This window comes from Convolutriloba macropyga, chromosome 5 (assembly GCF_964194025.1).
Source record: "Convolutriloba macropyga chromosome 5, txConMacr16.3, whole genome shotgun sequence".
NCBI classification, from domain to species: Eukaryota; Metazoa; Xenacoelomorpha; order Acoela; family Convolutidae; genus Convolutriloba; species Convolutriloba macropyga.
Window position 1 is genome coordinate 26,122,179 of NC_134472.1, and position 22,853 is coordinate 26,145,031.

General features: G+C 32.5%; 1 protein-coding gene across 2 annotated transcripts in view; it reads left to right on the plus strand.

Moving 5' to 3' along the window:
- LOC142339265 (muscarinic acetylcholine receptor M4-like) overlaps nucleotides 1–22,853 on the plus strand; it is an 88,971-nt gene that overhangs the window by 15,103 nt on the left and 51,015 nt on the right. The window contains exon 1 of one of the 2 annotated variants that reach the window (XM_075389152.1): nucleotides 10,244–10,319. The exons of the other annotated variant lie outside the window; for it this stretch is intronic. The gene's annotated coding sequence lies outside the window, so the exon portion shown is untranslated. Of the gene's footprint in view, nucleotides 1–10,243; nucleotides 10,320–22,853 lie in introns of those variants that run through there. 2 annotated transcript variants of the gene reach the window in all.

Consider the following 22,853-nt stretch of genomic DNA (forward strand, 5'->3'; position numbering starts at 1 on the left):
AATTTTGACACCAAGAATTTAAGTTTATTGCGTTTCATTATAAAACTTGTCGTGCACCGAAAAGTGGATTGAATACTATCAAGAAATTCTTGTGCTTGTATCTCTTCTGCCCTCTTAGTCGATAGTTAAAATTTTTTGATTGGCCCTTGGTTCCCTGATTTTGTTGTTCATTTTTTTTGCTTTCAAGAGCTTGATTTCCTTTTTCAATGCACTTACTTCTGTGTTTTCTATGGTACTCATTGCAATTTTTGAAGCTAGGGGTGTTGATGAAGATGATGTGGCATCCATCTACATTGCGGAGTTGTAAAAAAAACAAAATAAACAGCAATTGATCAAGAGATAACACTCAAATGGGAATACTGAGCGTTAAGACCGTAACAGCAAAAAAAATGTTCTTTTCAAGCACACCCTCAATTTTTTCTCACAACGTTTCACTCGAGGTCAACCGGCTGTTTTTCGGTTGTTTTCTCTGTTTTTTAAAATCTTTTTATTATTTTGATTAAATGGAACACTCCAAATATTTATAGTGTATCTAAAAGCTCGTGTTATCCGAATTAGGCAATTCTCTCAAATTTAGGCCGAAAGTGTGAAAATAAATTCGAATATATATAAAAACCAAACAAATTGACCGAAAAAAAATTTAATCAAAAACATTTTTCCTCAATTCACAATGAAAAAGTAACCCAAAAGGACAAACGTATTGTCAACTGATTTTTTACAGAGGAGTGTTTAGTGTCGATTATTGGTTGCATCATTATCTCCAATTCAATCTGCCTTAATTTTCATATTTTTTATCTTTGGTTTCTACTTTTTTCAACTTTTAACACTAATTTGTAATTGCAGTGGATTTTTTGGCAAATGTTTTGCTTCTCAGGACAAAAATGTCTCTATTAATGTTTGTTAAAATTATAAGGCAACTCAAAGCAAAAATTGTAATTCAAAAGAAGAAAAGATAATACCTTGAGACCAGACACGACAAATTCTGTCAGATGACCTCGTAGGTAAAGTAAAAACTTTTTAGCCTGGATAGCTTGATAACATTCTTACTATGGTCAAGCCTTTATAACAACCTTTACCGAGCATACGTCATTGAAATTTGATGCTAAGATCTGAAAATGCGCAGAAAATTGCTTTTGTCTGTTTTGAAACGTTTTTGAAGCAATTGTTTCTTCAACTAACATGCTTAGAAATTCTAGGCATGCTTTCGACCAAGACAAGACCGCAAAAATGTTGAGCTTTGTTTATTATATTAAGTCCGCATTTTTACGGCCAGGTTGTGATAGTGTCACTTTTAAACAAAATTAGACTAACACCATCAGTAAAATGACATCTCCGAGCACCTTGAAAACGAGTTTCAAATTTTCAATGGACATGAAAATTCAAAATATTAATTTGTAAAAATACGACAAAATCCAATTGCTAGTTTTGCCGGGAAGCTTCCAAAAAGTCTCCATGTTTCATCGAGATAATCGAAAAAGAGCTAAATAAAAATTGTCCAAGAAACAGCGATTTTTCTCATTTGTGAGCACTGAACACTTTTTTAATTCAAGCTGTTCGTATCCATGAGAAAGCATTGCTAGCATTCAAAAAAGCACATAGGGAAGCTAGAACAATTATTGAAAGTTGATTTGATTATCTGACATACATTATTAACGAGACATAAAATGTCTCAATTCGTCTTTATTTTTTTTCTAGCAAAGTCTTTTTAAACGTCTCGTCTCGTTGTTAACTAAAAAAACAGAGGAAGCGCTTGACACCTGTTATTCTTCTGAATCTGTCTTACGTCTACAAGAAGAACATCGAATTCAGACACAAATAAAAAATTACTTTACACTTTTTTGCAAAACACCCGAGTTGTAGCCAGTAAATTCATAACAAATTCTTTCGAAACATTAGATTTTGTTCAATTGCACATTCCCCTGAAAAAAATAAGGTCACAAGTGACCTGTAATTAGTGAGACTATGTTTTTTTTATTTTTGAAAACAATTGTTTTCAAAGTCACGAGGACATCAGCTATCTACTCAATTCAAAACATTGGTTCCAGTTTTCCTCCATAGAAAACCAAAGAAATGGGTTCTTATCCAGGAAATTTTATACGACTAAAATGACAAATTAAACCCGACAGTTAAAGACAAATGTAAATAATTCGAGAAAGGGTTCTCGAAGCCGTTAAAACCATACTCTACGCCTTTAAAGACTTTTCTATGTGCCATTTTGCCTTCTTTGAAACCTAATAATGTAATATGTGAACTATGAATAATAATGAGTCAAAAAAAGAAAAAAGACGTGGAAAATGAGCCAATGCCTAAATAATTGAAAAATTTTGTGAAATCTAGTTAAATCAAAACCAGAAAACCATAACTTAACGCGTACTACCGCAAAACAGAATAAATTTAAAATCAGTGGAATGAAGCGGAAGAAAAAAATTCTATTCTTTCATTGCTGACACTAAGCCACAAGTTGACCAAATAAAGAGAAAAATTTCGGCAAATTTCAATAAGCCATTGTTTGTTTAAAAAACAAACTTTTTTAAAAGTCAAAACGACCATAATTCGAGTAAACAAAATAGATACATTGATTTTTGTAACTGCTTAGGCAGTCAATTGGACCTATCATTAGTGAGCTTTGATTTGGAGTGTTCTGCTCTTTAATTAACTTAAAAATGACCGACTTTTTAAATAAAAATGACCGACTGATTACAACCCCATATATTTTCGAATTATAACAGTCCAAAATTGGACGGAACCCAATCTTGCTATTGCTGTTCGTCCTTTAAGAACGCTCAATTGTCTCGAGTGAAATAGATCTTGATTATTTGTTAGTTAAAAGATCAAACATAAATGCTGCATTTTTGATAATCATAAAGTTGGCAAAAAAGCAAAATTATAATTCAGGAGTACTCTCAATGGAAGTGGAAGTAGATCTGTTCCTTTTCTAGCTTATGGCTTACAAGGATTGCATTAGATGTTTATGGGAGCGTAAATCCAGCAAATTTAATCAAAGTGGACTAAAGTAGCGCAATTTGGTTAATTTTTGTTGAAAAATGCTGAATTTTGAAATATTGAGCCAAAAATTTAAATCAAAATAGTCGACAAAACTTTTGTCTCTAAAAAAATCAACAGTAGAGTTGTTAACAATTTTTACTTATTTTACCAAAATTGACAAAATTTCAGGCAAAAATTCAGGAAAATGTGAATAAAATTGATCTAACTATCACAAATCGGTCTAATATTCACAAAAATTTAAACCACGATAACTCGCGTTAGAAAACGAAATTCAAAAAATCTTTTTAATTCCATATTCTACGCTGGACGGGCTTTCTAAGGATTCCAGTCACAACTCTCTACGATGAATATATCGATCGGCCAAAATTGACTGAACAAAAAAAATTGAGTATATAGTTCTTAAGTATGCTACGAACTCAAGATCGAATAAAATGCTTGCTTAAAATTGGTAGGAAACACTTTATATATTCACAAGATGGCAACAAATTTACTGAACATTTGTCTATATTTTTTGTTCTAATGTTTTTGTAATTTTGTTCTAGAAGAGGGATTTGCAAAGGGTACTATTGGCTGAATGCATTGATTTTTGACCAAATGTTAGCTGCATTTGGACTAAATTGTGGGTCAAAATTGTTTCAAAATCTTTTTCGAAAAAAATTTAAATTCGTAAAATTTCTTTTTGTAGTAAAATTCTAGAAGTAGATAGTTTCAAATTGATACCACATAGATTGGTTTGGGATGCCCTCAAAAAAGTAAAAAAACACAAAAAAGCGGGGCCAGCTTAAAGTTTTTCTTTTTTCTTGTCAAAAAATGTGAGAACAATAAATAAGTAGCATTTGAAATACGTCAAGATAATCTTATACAGTACTGAATCGTAGATATGCTATTGAAATATGATAGTCTAATGATATATACCATTGGTTCTAGTTCAGGAATCGACCTACAAGATCTGGAATGATTGACATCTTTTTGCACGAAGCTTGCAAGATCTTGCAACATTAACATCTGATCTTGGCCTGGTAAATGCTTCAGACCACCCGAAGTTTACGTAAAAATCATTCGATATGAGAAGTTTTGCTATATTAACTTGTCAGCACTAAAAACCATACTTCCCACCTCTGATTACAGCATACGTTTAAAACAGCATGTAGATAAAGCAACCTTTTTGACCTTTGATAGGACATTAAAAATATGATGTGTCTGTTGATAAGGAATTTAATTGGTTTCGTCGAAGAGAATCTCCGCTTTAAATATTGGTCTAAACTTAAGACTTTTATCAACTGACCAGCTTGTTTATCATCGTCAAAATGGTACCAACATTTTCTCTCAGATTCGTAGCTGTCGCTTTTGTGTCGAAGTTACGTCTAGTCTAGTACTCAACACGTTGTCTATAAGTGTTTTTATCTCAAAAGAAGAGAAAAAATAGATATATCTGTTGTTACTTTTTGTCTCAAGTTGTAACTCGTTTCTGCATTGAGTATTCATAGTAATACTTACTTAAGAGCATATGACTATCAGTAAATAAAAGACGCATAGAAATGAACCCAAAAATTTTACTTTATTCAGTTTTAGCCTTTTTCGCTTTTAGCTAATTTCAGCTCAAATTTTTTCTTATTCAAGTCGATTTATTTTTACCCCGAAGCCGTTTCATGTGTAATATAAACAATGCGACTGGTACATGACAATCAAATAACATAGTGGAGCTTTGTAGCAACAAGTAAAATTGACCAGAAGTAATTTTATACAAAGTTCTGATCGTAAATTGTTTGAAGCCAGCGGATATCAAATGACAGACCGTTTTAAAATGATGTCAAAATGTCTTTAAAAGAAGTCAGCCTGCTAATTATTATTCTATACACTTTAAAGTATGAAAAGTTTTTTTTTGAATAAAATATAGTGATGTGATAATAAAATATATTTTAATTTTCTACAAACAGATTAAGAAGTGTAATTTTCTTCGGTTTTATCTGCTTCAAATTATTGAGGAAGTATATTGTTTTTAATAGAACATATTACCAACTTTTACCAAAGGCACGAAAAAAAACGCGGAATCTGAGGCATACAATCGAGGTTGGATGGTAAATCATGGCCAAAAATTATTTGTAAAAACTATGAACAGACAAGTTTCGACAATTTTGAACATTTTTAGAGCAGCAAAAGATGCGCGTCTTTTGCGGGTAAACAAAGTTTTTCTGCTCAGAAGTTGCAATTACTATCAAAAAAAAAGTTGAATGCTGTCGATATACTAACTGGAACAGTGAAATAAGATTAGATTTTTTAAAATACCAACCTTTGCAAAATTGTTTTCAGAAATTGGGGCGAAATGTTATCTCAACGCAATGTTTTAACAACAAGCGCAATTGGCTGCAAAAAACTTATTCTAAAGTCGATAAAATTGAACGCTCACTTTTCAAGTTCTCAGCCTAAAATTATGTTTGGTTCGTTATTGCAGTCGTTCTAGATCTGAAATGACTAGAGGCCTTCTAGAGTCAGAATATATAGAATGAACCACACGTTATTGTCTTTTCTGTCTGTCAATTCATAAATTGTCAATTTACACGTACTTTTTTGTTATTTTCTCCTAATTATTTGGAACCCTCCACTCATAAAGGTTAAAAAATCGTATTCAATATTTTGTTTTTATTGGCTGCATAAATAGCTTGATTGTTTCAAATGTTTAACGTCATTTTGTCAGAATGATCCTATTAAATCCGACCTTAGTTGCCGAACAGACCAGTAATTACTACTAGATGACTTAATGCAACCGAATATCAGTACTAAATCATTATGTTGCAATAGTAAAACATTGATCCAGTGCTGATTTATGGTAACTGACTTAAAAACTGATCACCTTTAAACAAAACACTTTTTTGATATTCTTGGTTGATATTTCTGATTCCTCATTATGCCCAGAAAACGAATATTGCAAACTTCGAATTAAACACAAAGATCTCTCACTAAAATAACAGGAGCAACACTATTTTCTATTTCGGGATGAAACCCGATTTTCTGATAAATATAGCTGTGGGCATATCACTTATATAGACGAAAATCATTTATAAAATCTCGGAATAATAATTTGCTTTGAAAAAACTTTTTAAAAGATTTAAGAAATAGTCAGCTTGAAACTTGGGGTGCTTCAATTTGAGAACGAGATTTTTGAAAGTTTTAGAGCTCAAAAGTTGCAGTTAAAACTATCCTTCATATTGTGGTTGATAAATTGAAGTTAGAAGTTTGATAGATTTCTCATAAACTATGTTTAGAAATCATGTAATGTGTGTGGTTGAATTTCTGAAATGTCATTTTCAAATTCGTTTCCTTAATTTCGCAAACAGTGTGATAGCAAAATGAAAAAAAAATGATTATTCACTCTTTATCTTTTAGAATAAACGTATTTAACTAAAAAAGTCAAGGAGTTTGTGAACGGAACTAATTAAATTTTTATAACGTTCTTATCTTGATAATTTTTCAGAAAGCACGATAGATTTGAAATTGTTTGTTGTAATTTGTTGCAAAACTGTCAACAATTAGGCCACAAACTTTCACATAACACCAGTTTGTTAATAATAGCTATAACATTAGGTTTTGCTCAATGCGTTTACATTTGAAAATTGATTCTCCTGCAAATAAAAGTGAAAGAACAACTGTTCCGCTGGCGATCAGCTTCCAAAAGAACTCAATAATGTTCAACTGTAAGCATTTTTAAGCTACACTATGCAAAGAGCTCAAAAACTGCTGCTTCTCCCAGTTTTTTATGTTTTCAACTAGTTCAGTACTCGATCAAAAAGCGCCAACATAGTAGGAAGATTCCTATTTTTGCATATCCTTTAAATATTCACTCACTTTCCTTAAAGATTGTCAAAAAATAGGAAAACGTTTTGTTATAATTATGTGATAATTGTGTCAGTAGTCCACTCTCAAAACAGTGTTTCTGGATAATCCTTGGAGCTAAATGCCAAAGTTTGACATGGTTGTTTCTCTATTGCAATTTAATACAACCTCCGAGAAAAAAACAACTGCACACCATCCTCTTGCTAAGTTGTGCGTTGAGATAATTGTATAGACCTGTCAAGTGAGAAACTCGATGGGAGATTGCAAAGGTTCGACAAATTTTAAAGGCTACCATTTGTCTTTTTACCGTGCCCTTTGGTTTTTTTACAAAAAAACTATTTTCCTGCTTTTGAAAGGAAACAAAATTAGACCACTGCGGGCGTTGTTTTTCAATTTCAGTTCCTGTACTTTTTCTATCGGTCTTCAATATGTATTTTTCTGTTAAGAAAGTTTGATAGCTTTGACAATTTTTGTTAAATTGTTTCAAAAAGATCAACAATTAGGTCACAAAAATTCAAAAAACAACAGCTTTCCATAACAGCTATAAAAAATACCTTCTCCCGTTTTTTTTGCTCAATGAGCTTTTGTTTGAAATTCGCTTCTACTGCGGATAGAGTTGAAAATTCATTCAATCCGCTTGCCATCATTTTTAAAAGAACTGAATAAAGTTCCACTGTGATCCCATTAAAATTATTTTTGAAGCTGAAAAACTGCTGCCAATCCCAATTTTGAATGTTTTCATCTAGTTCATTAATCGTCCAAAAATGCCAACATGGTAGGAAGTCTCCTTTTTTCATTTGTTTTACATTTTCATCACCTTTCTTAACAATATATCAAAAGAAGGACACCATTTTGTTCAAATTAGGTGATACTTGTGTCAGCCGATTCCTCTCAAATCACTGTTTCTAAATAATCTTTAGATTTAATTGCTAAAATTTCACATATTTGTTTTTCTTTTGCAGCTTAATACAAGCTCCAAGAAAAAAATAGTTGCAAACTATGGTGTTGCTGACTTGTACTTTGAGATGTTTGTTTAGATATGTCTTGTAAGCCGTTCAGCTGGCCATCAGTTTCCAAAGTAACTGAATAATGTTCCACGGTAGACATGCCCATTTGGTATGTTTTCAACATGTTCATGACTCCACCTAAAAAAATCAATAATGGCAGGGAGATTCCTGTTTTTGTACTTGTTTTAAATTTTCACCCACATTCTTAAAAGATTGTCAAAAAATAGTGTCAGCGGGTTCCTCTCAAAACACTGTTTGTAAATAATCCTCAGAGCTAATTGCCTTTTTCTTTTGATTGTTTAATATAACCTCCATAAAAAACAACTGCAAACTATCATCTTGCTGACTTGTTCTTTGAGATATTTGTTTAGATTTGTCTCGCGAGCATTTTGGTGGGAGATTGCAATTATTCGACAAATTTTCAATTCTATTTTTTTTTTGAGTGACCTGTTTTATTTTCACAAAAATTTGGTTTTCCTGTCTTTCAAAATAAACAAAATCAGACCACTCCGGAACCTTTTCGATTATAGCCCCATGTACTTTTTTGCACACCCCGTTATGCGCGTCTAAGCATAATGAGTCCTGTAAGGTTACTTTCAAGTATAAATATACGAGTATTATGTTTTTACTATTAACTAACAAAGTGAAGGTTTCTAATATACACATATAAGGAACAAACGTTTTGCATATAATGTAAGCATGAATGAAAACTGCTGCTTAACACTTTTTGACGTGTTTTGCTATAACAATTGGAGTGATCAAGGTAATTTTCTGAGAAATTTTTCCAAGAGTGTTTTCAGTTGCTTCAGTCAATCGGTAAGTAAAGTGATGAAACGTAAACCAGGTTTTGATATTGACAAAATTTTTTTGTGGGGTGTGCAAGAACATCTGTTTTATAGGGGTGGGGCGGTAACAGAAAGAAAAGATCCAAACTTCGATGATGAAAAAAGACGCTCTGGTTTTACCAATGAAGGCTTCACTTCATTTCACGTCTCTAAAAATTTAATGACACTTTCTTTTATGCATACTTTCTTTGGAGAATTATTCATTTTAGGCTGCTTTTGTTTACTGCTAACTCAGAATTTTTGATTGTTGACTTTCTGCCGGAAAAAACTGTTTTGTTTTTTATTTTTGTTTGGTACATGCGCTGAAGAAGAAGCTGGTCAGTGATTATTGCAGTGTGAATGTTTTGTTTGGCAATTGAAGTGGCACTCAAGTCTAAGTTAGCCACTTTTCACGCGGTGTTTGAACAGACTGAAACTCTTGTTTCTTCACGCTAAATCAAACTGAGAGCAGCTATGATCCCTCCTACGGCAGCAGGCACAAGGTTATTTATAATTTAATACTTCACGCCGCAAATCTACTTGTCACTTTTTATTCACTTCAACTCCAAGTCCCTTTCAAACCATTTGCAAACAAACACAAAAACTGTTTGTATTTGATCAATTTTCAATGCAGTCGAGAGCTTTTGTGTTTTATAATTTTTTCACTCTAAAACGACTTAACAACTTTGACTATTTGTCGATTGTCTCTGTAATTTCAGCCGAGTTTCAATCTGAGAAAGCTTGATTTAATTTTATTGTCAGACTTTTCAGAAAGCTTCAAATCTTCATTGTCATATTTGGTCTAGAAATTTCTTCTTATTGACGACAAACATTTAATCAATTCCTATAAGAGCCATTTTACAGATTAAAAAATTTAATAGGAATTTTGAAAGTAATTTGAAATGACAGAACTTCATTTTGACTATAATCAGACAAAGTAAATACTTGCAACTTATCTATTTCATCCGTTTATAATCCGCCCGAAATAATTAGCCGATTTCAAATAACTCATTACAAACATACTGACTTGACCTTTGATAATAACTTTTGACCCTATGACTTATAATTGTGCCCAGTTACAGCCATTAATCCATCAAATTCGATTTGATTATGGTCAAGTATTCCTATAGCTCAATCTTGAACGGCGCAGACAAAAATTTTCATAAAATTGGTACAATTCGATATTAAAGGACTTGAATGTACTCAAGCGTTCTTGGTCAAAATAGATCAATCGAGAACTATTTCTTTTATGTTTTACTGTCTCTGACATTTTTCAGAAGTGTTCCTCGTACAAATCTATACCATCGCAATTTAGACTTCAGAGAAATTTTTACAAATTCAACGGCCTTTACCGGGAAACAAAAACGGGAAGTCAATTTAGTTAATGAAGAATTTGCATCTTTGCGTAACTACTTAACCTTTCAAAAATTGAAAGTTTTTAATTAAAATAAGACAGTTTGGCCCCATTCTGTAAAATTTAGCCTCCTTTGTAGCTCTTAAAAATTTTCAAGTTTACAATTTTACAAAATTACAATTTAGGCTGCTTGCAATATTTGCTATCTAAATTCTCTTTATCAAAATTATTTTAAAGAAATTTTAATTTCTAAATTGATTATTCAAAACCTTATACAAAATTTGCAGCACATTTCAGGTAAGAACCTACTTAACCTGTTGCGGTGTCAATCATTTTTGTTGATAGATACTTGTAGCCCCTAACTAGTAATAAATATTAACTAGTAATATCTGGACCCCAGCCGTTAGCTGAATTCCTGCAAGCTGTTTATAACTATTCCATGCAATGGTATTTACATACGAATCAGTTTCTGTTTTCACATTTGAATTTCTAATGACACTGAGGCTAGCAGTTGTTTATTTTTTAAAGTCCTTTCAGCCTTCAGGTAATTTGTCTGTTTATTTGACCAAATTCAAAACTTATAATCAAATAATGTTCGGTATTTAGCCGAGAGACACTACAGGAGCCTTTCAAAAAGCAGCTACTTATTCAAACACCAAAAAGAAAGCATTCTTATCAAACCAGTCAAGGTCGCATTGAAGTTGAACTTCATAAAAGTTGAAAAAGTCTTTACTAGCTATGTTCTGTACGAGACATATAAGCTCTATAACGCGAATTTGCACAATAAAGCCGTAAGTTTCCAATAAATCTGTTTCAAATTCTACCCAGGCTGAGGTCCTTGTTGAAAACCCATGAACAGACGTTTTCTTTCACGATATCATCTTTTACCTTGCTCAAACGCCGTCATGATCACACGCACCCACACAATAATCAGGCGTGATCAGAAAATATGTAGTCAATTTCCCTCCTCGTTCATCGTTTTACCTCAAAAATAACTCATCCTTGTTCGTTCCTAAGTTTTTTTGGGGAAAATATGTTGAATAGGCGCTGTCTGAAACCGTCCCTTCCTGTTATTCTTTGGAAGTAGATCTAGGGACGACTTGAAATATTTCAGCTGTTAATTTTGCATTTTTTCACCCAATACGGCATTCATGATCAGCCGATTCCAGATACAAATAGGCTTGATCTGATGGTGCACGTAGATAGTGATCAAACGTACTTAAAAAATAAGCGGCCATAATCAGACGATGCCTCTTCAACCATCATCCAAATTCTCGTTGATGGTTAGACAGGCTTTGACTAGTGTCCTCGGTAATAAGAGCGAACCACATCCACCTTCTTCTGTACGTTGCGATAACCGTCTGTTAATGAACGGGCACCTCAACCTGGGTCACAATTTGGTATATGGGTTGCGAGCAACGGGAATAGTTTTAGTAAAACATTGATTTATTAATAGTAACTGATTTTACAAAACGGAAAGAAACTGTACTTACAAGAACCAAACCATTGGGCGAAAAAAGTACAGATAATTTGATCAAATTACTTTCTGTGTTTCTGCTGTTTAAAACTCGATCGAATTATAATAGTAGAAAAATTTTAAATAATTGTTGAAAATAGCAGCAAAATCATCTGCTTGAGATTTTGTACAAATAAATTTTTAGGGAAACTTGAAATAATAACAATAAATGAAAAAAATGAAAAGACCTAGTTCTCACAACGCAGTGCGTGTATTGCAGCATGTTTATTGTACTGCTTGAGATTTTGTACGAATAAATTTTTAGGGAAACTTGAAATAATAACAATAAATGAAAAAAATGAAAAGACCTAGTTCTCACAACGCAGTGCGTGTATTGCAGCATGTTTATTGTAGTGAATCTAGAATTATATATGACTATAAATGGTTAAAAAAAACCTTGCCAAAGAAACCTGCCCCTCGGTTAGTTTTGTACCCTCATTTTATAAAAGTTTAAACGAGCTGTTAAAGTTGAGAAGGTATATACATGAACATATATGAACGATATGCATTTATTAAAAGCTAGCATAGCTATTGTGTGAAAGTATTACGTATTTCAACAAAAATTTGTTGCATATAACGTAAGCATCAAAAAAATTCTGTACTATGTCATTTTTCGTGTTATCGGCTACAATAAGGGCACGATTTTTTAAGTTTAAAGGAAACCACTCTAAAAGTGACTTCAATCTACTTAGACACTCTTGTTTTGATGAAATGCAAAAATTGCTCTTACAATTTGCGAAAACTTTTGCCCTGGATAGTGGTAACGATGCGTTCCATTGAAACATCAGCAAACCAAACAAATATGAAATTGAATTGAAATAGACCCAGAGTACAAAAACTGAAAAAAAACGACAATTGCGTTGACATAAAACAATTTCTGAAAAAATTCATCCATACAAGTTATGATTCCTAGTGTTAAGAGCAGTGAGCAACTGATGCCAAACTTCTGCTTTGACTATAAAGATTGCTTGACTAATCTAGCAAGAGCAGTATTTTTAATTGAAAAATTCTCATAAGATATTTTTGGAGACAACAAACGTTGAAGCGTAATAAAAGAGCTTTCTTTTAGAAAATTCGCTATCATATCTACAGAAACTTTTGTTTATAAGGGATTATAAAATCCGTAAGTTAAATGTTGCGCTGAATTTCGGTTTGAGTAGTTTTAATCAGGAATGAATAAACAAATAGTCGGTAAGGGAAAGTTAGATTTCTAAAGTAATTTTTGAGACATTTTTTTTTCAATTAAAACAAACTACATGTCAATTTCATTGACTTCGGAAGCGCATACTTTTTTGTTGAATAATCAACGCTTTGAGCTTTGCATTTTTTGTAACGCCTAAGTATTGAAAAAGGTTGGTATTGAAAAATGACAGAAACTCAAAAAATATTGACCTCATAGTTTTTCAGAAAAATCTAAATAGTCAAAAGTCTTTCAGTATCGTTCAACTTTGCAACCGATTTTCATTGATTTTTTCTCTTTTAATTGTCCAGTCTTCATAGAGTTCCCTCCGAGTTTTCTTCAAGCTATGTGACTTTTCCATGACAAGTATGTGGATGCAAGTACATAAATTAAAGTGAGCTACGGGTTCAGCACTAGCTCCTGCACTGTTTCTATTGTTTTTATAAGCAGAGTTTTTTCCTCCTCAACTTAGCGACATCAAGAGAGCTTAAACGTCCCATTGGAAAACAAGCGGCTTCATGAAGCCAGAAAAAAATTAGTTGTTTTTTTCCTGAATTTATTTTGGAACCACGAAATCTTATACTTTGAAGCTTGAGAGTTTCGTCATATACTATTTCACCAAATATGCCAAAATTTTTTAATTTTTGTATACGAAGAACTGTCTCTGGTTTAAATTTGTGCGGGTATACTTTTTGATCTTTTTCTCCAACATGTGTGCGTGTCTGAGGAGTGGCTTTGTATGTGTATGAGTGCTTGCGTTCATGCGTGTGTGTGTGTGTTTGCGAGTAAAATTACGATGAGGATGAAAGTGAACACCAAACCTGTAGCCCAAAACTATTATGAAACTCTAGGTAGACTTTTTCTGGTTGCATAGCCGGGATTCTAATTTTGCAGTCGCTATTATTAGGTAACTGCAAAATTGTTTATTATAGTATCTTCCGAAAAAAGCGAAATAAAGGAAAATGTTCGTTGTCCATAGGAAAATAAACTTGCTTGAACCCCTGTCAGGTTTGACAGGTGCTTGTCAACTGGCACCATTCTGTCTAGCGTAAACAATTCTGCTTATCATGAGTAATGATCACTTTAGCAATAAAAGCTATAAATGATCATTATAAGATGATATTTCAAGAGTCATTTATCAGATCTCCTAAATTTGAGCACCTCAACTTCTTACGTGATTTATTTTACATTATATTACTGTGACAGTTGCTTCGAGCAAAAGCTTTGCTACCATGTAAATGTTTTATTTCTTAATTAGATTGTTCTGAGTTTTACACGAAGTTAGCTTTATCTATTTTAAGATTTCAAAATCGCAATCAGTTAAGGAGCCAATCCTCATCGAATATCCAGGTGAAATAACTTGTTTACCTTTAATAATTCACACCTTATTTACTCCGCTGTTTCTTTCCACGCCTCATTAATTTTGGGGGTGTGGTAAATGAGCATACCCGTAATAATTTACAGTCTATGGTTAGTTGATTTTATTAGTACAATTCTCATCATTCCCGGAACAACAATTTTATACTGAATTTGAATGAATGAGCTCAACCGTTTTGAGTCAATGAACTTTGAGTCAGTCCAAACAAATCAAATTATAATTCATTCTGGGGAGACGGTGTTTTCGATCACGGCTTGTAAAGGTTGGTCAACAGCAATCACAGTTATAGGAGACAGCCCTGATTAAATGGACAAAAAGCAGTAGAGCATTAAAAAAAGGAGTGAACAATTTTTTGTTTGGTTCATAATAGAAAATTCAAAATATCCAAAAACCAAAAACAATGAAAAATGATAAAATCAACCAAAATAAGAGTCAAAACTTATTTGCATTGTCTTCTTTCTTCTACTTTTTGTGGCAAAGTTTAGATTCTCCTCTCTGATTTCTCTTTTGAATAAAACTGATTGTCTCCGCAACTGAAAAAAAAACATAGCCGGAAGAATTCCGGAAGCGACTCGAAGCGTCAGAACTTCACAAACAAAACCGTAAATGCAGCGGAAGCCATTACCATTTGTATTCAACTATTAACTCATTACCTCCCCAGGTCTGATCTAAATTTTGGTGACCTAAACCACTGTCACCAAGAGAAACAAAACGCAGCAAATTTTTATATTATTGAAAACGTATGGTAACGTTAAAAAAGTCCAAAATAATTAACAAGGTCAAAATACTGATAGGCAGAAAAGCTGATAGGGCTATCAATTGCGCTCAAATAATGAATTCATGATTCTAATCTCAAAGATTGCGAAAGCAAACGGTAGATAATAATCTTAGAAACTAAGTTAAATCTGTTAAAAAAAAGAATGCTCAAAATTAAGGATCAGAAAACCACGACAATTACACTTCTAATCACTGCAATTAGGAAAAAAGGCATATACTTCTTCCTTGTAAATACGCTAGACAACATGATTTCATACTAATTCAAAAATTAAATTGATCATAGAAAAGACATAACCAGCACAGGAATATTCAAAGGCAAATAATCGTTTAAACTAAAACCAAGGCGGGAACAACGTTAATAAGTGGATGTTTTGGAAAAGTCTTGCTAGCAGACTCTCACTACTGTCTTATGTTGAATGAAATCAATTGCAAACCAGAGAAATGACGAAAATCTAAGAAAAAGCTGAATTCAATCAATTTTTTAACATCTGACAAAATCAATATACCGAAAATAACTGTAGGTTCCAGCCCGAAGCTAGAATGATACTAACTAGAATGTGAAGAATATTGACACAGTGTAAGGAACACCGTAACAAAATGACATTGTTGATTTTTGAAAGTTAAATATCAAATTTAAAAAAAAAAACAAAAAAAATACATTTCATTATTAAGCATTCGAGACATAGAAAAGATAACGAGCCATCCGATACGAAGATCTATCCTCTTGAAGAGAACTCAAAAAATGGAAAATGGAAAATAGAGGAAACATCGGAACATTTTGCAAAAAAAATGGTCAAAAAAACATTTAAGACTGCATTTGTGAAAAAGTTTTAACTATTTTTCAAAAACTTAACGCCAAAAAATGATTGAATTTATATTGAAACGAAATTAAAGACCATCATGTGGCACAAAAAGATTATTTCAAGTAATTAAAACCAAAATACAAATAAAAAACTGAAAAATCGGAAAAAATCTACCAAAATCGGATTCTCATATGTACAATTTTACAAAACAAAATCACATCGAGGTAGAAAGAGGCGTTGAGTATAAGAAATATCAAAAGGAAGTTGCCATATTAACGGATTTTTGACAAAAAGACGGTTGAAAGATCCAAAAATCAAGAAATTAATAGAAAGAAAAGACAATAAATAACTAAAAAAATCAAGAATTATGTGCCAATTTTGGACTTGAAAGGCATCTTTAGGCTCTGCAAAACACTGCGGTATCAATATCCGAGGTTGACATTTCAATATAGAATCGAATAAAAATTATTTCCACAAAAAACCAAATTACAAGCAAAAAACTGTGCCTATTAGACGAAAAAACGGCTAAAAACGGCTATCTATATGTGCCATTCAGTCAAAAACTACTTTTCAAAGTCAAAAAGTCATTCACTAAGCGCGGCGCATGATCAAAAAACTTCTCTCGCTCAGAAAAAATTAGTTCACATCGCAATTTTACTCACTTTCACTTTTAGGTCAAAACAGCGTCTGAACGAATAGTACTTCCGGTAAAAAAAACATAGCCGGAAGAATTCCGGAAGCGACTCGAAGCATAAGAACTTCACAAACAAAACCGTAAATGCAGCGGAAGCCATTACCATTTGTATTCAACTATTAACTCATTACCTCCCCAGGTCTGATCTAAATTTTGGTGACCTAAACCACTGTCACCAAGAGAAACAAAACGCAGCAAATTTTTATATTATTGAAAACGTATGGTAACGTTAAAAAAGTCCGAAATAATTAACAAGGTCAAAATACTGATAGGCTGAAAAAGCCGACAGGGCTATAAATTGCCCTCAAACAATTAATTCATGATTCAAGATCGCGAAAGCAAACGGCAGATAATAATATTAGAAACTAAGTTAAATCCTTTCAAAAGAAGAATGCTCAAAGTTAAGAATCAGAAAACCACTACGATTACACTTGTAATCACTGCAATTAAAAAAAAGGCATATACTTCTGCCTTGTACATACGCTAGACAACATGATTTCATACTAATTCAAAAATTAAATTGAAAATAGAAAAGACATAAGCAGCAGAGGAATACTCAAAGGCAAATAATCGTTTAAATTAAAACCAAGGCCACAAAAAAGTTGCAGTAACCATTAATAGGTGGATGTTTTGGACAAGTCTTGCTAGCAGACTCTCAGTACTGCCTTACGTTGATTGAAATCAATTGCAAATTAGAGAAATGACGAAAATCTAAGAAAAAGCTGAATTCAATCAATTTTTTAACATCTGACAAAATCAATATACCGAAAATAACTGTAGTTGCCAGCCCGAAGCTAGAATGATACTAACTAGAATGTGGAGAATACTGACACAGTGTAAGGAACACCGTAACAAAATGACATTGTTGATTTTTGAAAGTTAAAAATCAATTTTAAAAAAATCAAGAAAAACGAATACATTTCATTATTAAGAAATCGAGACATAGAAAAGATAACGAGCCATCCGATACAAAGTTCTATCCTCTTGAAGATAACTCAAAAAATGGAACATAGAGAAAATACAAAACATCGGAACATTTTGCAAAAAAAATGGTCAGTAAAACTTTCAAGACTGCATTTGTGAAAAAGTTTTAACTATTTTTCAAAAACTTAGCGCGAAAAAATGATTGAATTTTTATTGAAATGAAATTAAAGTCCATCATGTTGCACAAAAAGACTGTTTCTAGTAATTAAAACCAAAATACAAACAAAAAACTGAAAAATCGGAAAAAATCTACCAAAATCGGATTCTCAAATGTACAATTTCATAAAACAAAATTACATCGAGGTAGAAAGAGGCGTTGACTATATAAATTATCAAAAGGAAGTTGCCATATTAACGGATTTTTGCCAGAAAGACTGTTAAAAATCCAAAAATGAAGAAATTAATAGAAAAAAGCCAAAAAATAACTAAAAAATCAAGAATTATGTGCCAATTTTGAACTTGAAACGCGTCTTCAGGCTCTGCAAAACACTATGGTATCAATTTCCGAGGTTGACATTTCAATATGGCATCGAATAATAATTGTTTCCGCAAAAAATCAAATTACAAGCAAAAAAACTGGGCCACTTAGACGAAAAAACGGTTATCTATATGTGCCATTCAGTCAAAAACTACTTTTCAAAGTCAAAAAGTCTTTCACTAAACGCAGCGCATGATAAAAAAACTTGTCTCGCTCAGAAAAAATTAGTTCATATGGCAATTTTACTCACTTTAACTTTTAGGTCAAAACAGCGTCTGAACGAATAGTACTTCCGGTAAAAAAAACCTTAAGAAAACCAATACTCCTCTTCGAGTCGTAAAAACCTTAAGAAAACCAATACTCCTCTTCGAGTCGTAAAAACGAAAGTCAAATCATATTTAGTTTGCAAAAAAGCTCAAAAATACATACTGAAATAATTAGGAAAGAGGATTTTGGATCATGATTAGATTTATTTGAGCAATTGATGCTGCTTTGCGGTCCTAGTTCAATTCTACAAGTCTTTTTGGCAAAAAAATTACTTTTTTCCAATTGTTAGAAACCGTTAGGTGTTCATATTGTTCAGCACCTATAATTTTTCCAAAAAAATAAATAATTTCAAAATAAAAATTACAAATCTTATCTCCTTTTTAATTCAGTTCGTTTGAATTCTGTACTTACTACTGAAATACTCAAACAACGCTTTTGGCCTATTATGGAAGAGTAATTGGAAAATTATTAATAAGAAAAAATCTGAAGATAATTCCTGCTTGAATACGTTACTTTTCAGAATTTTCATGTGACCACATTGTTTTAAAGATGATTATAGAAATCTTTGATTCAGACTGGAAAAAACTAGCCTCACATAAATTTTGCTTTAATTTTAGAAAAAGGTTAAAGCTAAATTTTGGAAGCACAGAGATTGTGTGTCATTTGCAATGGTTGCCATCGTTTAGCCTAGTTTTGCTGCAAAAAAAATTATTTTTTCAATAATCAATTCTTGTACATGCTCAAAGAAGTTGACTTTTCTCCTTCTTTTTATTGATTTCACATGATGTAACTAGAACGGAATTTAATTACTTGATTTCCAGTGGTAAATGAAAATTACATAACAGTATTCACATGGATAATCGATATTTTAGCACTGTCGGAGCTCTAGTTCAATTATCCGAATATCTAGTTATAATAGAATAACTTTAAAAATTAGTTTTCTTAGACAAATTTTCAATCTGCAATTTGAAATGAAAAACAGAGTCGACCCAAATTTTAGTTAAAAGTTCCTTTTAACAATATTAGCGAGGCGGAGTAAAGGTAAAACCAAAAATCGCTAGAATTTTTGTGATCTAACAACTTTTGCCTGTTTTGTACATGGAGCAACATTTGAAATCAATTTCATACTTATTCTATCAATTAGTTTCTGAAGTGATTTTCAAAGCACGGCTCATTTAGTGGTTTTTGTGTGAAGTATAATTTTTAAACTTTTCGGAAATTGTGTGTTTTGTTTGATGCTTTCTTTAGACTTACTAAAAGCACTAAGGATTAGCTCTTAATGTACAATTTCTTGGAAATATTGATTCTTGGAGGAATTTTTTAATTCTCAACATTTCTTAGAATAAGAGTTTTTGCGATCAAACAACTTTTTACCTGTTTTACATAGAGCAACAAATTTGAAATCAATTTCTTACTTTTTATGATTTTCTTTTTTGTTTTCGTAGTAATTTCTGAAGTGATTTTCAAAATACTGTTCATTTAGTGGTTTTTGGGAAGCTTTCTGAAATTGTAATTTTTTTCTTTTTCGTTTTTCACACACTCTCATGAATTGCCAGCTTCAAATTTTTGGTTCCATTCCTTAACACTTACAAAAAGCACTAAGGATTAGCTCATAATAAAAAAGTTCTTGGAAATGTTGGTTTTTTAATTCTCAACATTTCTGGCTGTTTTTGTTTACTGCTTTTTGAGTTTTGATAAATTTGATTTTGATTAACTTAAAAAGTGCATCGTGATCATTTAGACTCTTGGTCGTGTTAAATGATATCAATTACGTCAAAATAAATCTTTTTGTTCACACATGAAATAGGGTGGAAGCCATAAAACCGGATGCCAATTGATATATGGTAAACATCTGCCTAATGTGTTGTCTCGTTAAAGCTACATCCCTGAGGCAGTTACAGTTGTCATCAATTGAAATTATTTGTTTCCGGGGTGCGGCACACGTGAACAAAAACTTTATATACACGCTTGCGTAATATATAAAGATAAATTCGTACAACCTACATTCTGCATGAAAACATACTCTCAGATTTCGTGTGAAATAGCGCAATAATGAAGAATTTTTTTTTAATTTGGAAAAAATTGTTACTATAATTTAGGCTTAATATGGAGCTAAAATTTTGACTGATTTGGATTTATTTATCGACTTGATAATGTTTTCGCGAAGCTCGAAATTAGATAGATTCTCATACATTTCTGAACTGTAGCAGTAAAAGTTTGCAGCAATTTGAAGAACTTTGACATAGAGACATAAAAAATTGACAAGATCGTAAAAACATGATCAGTCAAAATCTGAGACTTGTTTTTGTCTTTCTTTTCAAATGAACAGCAAAAAGAAGGCTTTAATTCAATTAAAAGACCACAGTCCGAACAGCAAATACCCTAACGCACTAATGCAAAACTCTGTTGGATATCTACGGCTTGTTTGTAACACAATCATGGCTTGAAATGGTCAACAAAGACAATACTGACTGACGTTTTATTTAACCCTGAAAATAAAAATTTTCCCGTGACAATTTTGTGTTTTAATTTACCATATCTCGTATTTTATTAAGACTAAATAATGTCACTTTTTAACTTGTTTTCACGTCAGTTAAATTATGTTTATGTTTCAGATTTTATCAAAACAAACACAACAAATTTTTGGTTAGTTGGGCAAAAGGGGGTATTTCGGTAGGGCAGTAAAGCAATTCATGCATTTTAATAACCTCAGTTATCCCCTGATTATATAACTCAAATATCCTGATTGCCGGCCCCAAATTCCGCTTTAGATTCCCCACTTTCGTCCGCTCAGATTACAAAATTCTTTGTCCTTGTCTCCTCTCTCGTTTCCCTTTCCCTTTCTAGCCTTGCCTTGTAACACTTTTCTATTCAGCCTCGTTCTGATCGGTCAACTGTTTTGTTGTTTGCTCTTCACTTGCTCTAAGGCTGATTGCACCTCAAAAATCACCTGGCACCCCAATTGGCAGAAAGACTCTCCAGCGCAACCCAGACCAATACCATTTTATGAAGCCACCCGGGTTGGAGTCCCAATACCACCCATTGATGGATCTCTGTAAATTCAAAGAAGCCCGACGATGGATCATACTATGCGCCATTAGCATTGTGTCATGGTCATAGAAAAGTCATAGAAACTATTATAGTTTTATTATCAACTTCTTTGGATCATACCATGATTTTTATGATTGTTCTGAATTGCCCTACCATTACTATGCCAGTAATCCTCATAAATGCGAAGTTTATATATTAGAAACTAGTTTTCGGTAGGTTAAATAATTTTCGCGAACGAGTTAATAAATAGTTACTGGGAATATATCAAGAGCATCAAATCGGGTGGTCGCTGAGGGCTAGCTGATATCAGTATTCTGTACTGCTGATCAGTACTGATACCAGATATCAGTAATAGACAAGAGTTTCAATTCTATCTGACTCAGAACTCTGATCATAGCACTCAGCAGTTTTGTGCAAGACCTGGTCAGTTCGTAAAGTTGTCATTCTGATAACAAAATCAGCTTGCAAGTGTTTTTAGAACTGCTCCGCAAATTTTATATGAAGTTTCATTTTATATTTTTGGCCTGTACTATTACAAAATTTGAGAATGGTTTGTGTAAACCACCAAATTTGCAAATTATTCGCGATTTTTTTAAACAAATTATAGTACATTTTTGACTGAGCACAGCTGACAAAAGATTTCCGAAGTCACACCGGGGATAACTAAATCCACATATACATGTCAGAAATGCGGAATGAATGAAAAATGGTGTCCCAAATAAGTAAAGCATAGGTGAGATACCTCAAAAGTTGCGAACTTAATTTTCAAAAGAAAAATCAAAAGAATTTCAAATAATTTATGAGTTACATCACCAACTTTTATTAATATTATCCTTGCAACATGCTGAAGCTAGCGGACCATCGGCTAAGAATACTTGTGAAAAGAATCATAGTCGTCCATTGTATCTTTTGTGCCTCAATACATATCACTAGATCTATATACACATACACAATTTTATATACAACAGCACGGTCACTATTGCGCAATAAAGAGAAGAATAGAGCCCAAATCTAAGACAAATAGATGAGAAAAAGAAGCAAAGAAAGACAGAAAGACGTGATTGGTATTTTTCACACACACCTGAGCGCTATTAGCCTTGTGCACAATTAACTGATGCAATAAAAAGAAATTGAATCATATTTGACTACAATTGATGAGCTGTTTTGAGAAAAATCTTTGAACAAAGTTAATGTTTGAACAAAAACAGATCAGAGCATTCTTTTATATATAGCTAGATTGTTCATATGCTGTTGGTGAAAAGTTTTGAAGTGAAAGTGAGGTCAAATTTAAGAATATTAGATGCTGTTTTCTGAAACCAAACAAGCTGTGACAATGTTCACACGCAGTATTCCAATCCCTATCTTTAAAAAGCTTTTCTCAAATTTTTTGTCAATGCTGGTGATTATACTAAACCATTACATTGTAGTCTAAAATGATTACCTAAAAAAGGAACAGAATATTTTCTGGTTACTATCAAATTTGGCTGGGCTGCTACAGATCACACAATACGGGATCTCTTTATGTATGCCAGTCAAACTTGACAAAAGATATAACAAATCGAAGGCAAAGATATATGCCTAAGACCTGTCTGTGCTATAAGTCTCAATTTAAAATAATTGGGGGGCTGAAAGTATTTAATTTATAAAAGAGTAAATATAAAATTACAGCTTACTAATTACCAGTTGTGTAGTGGTGTAATGGA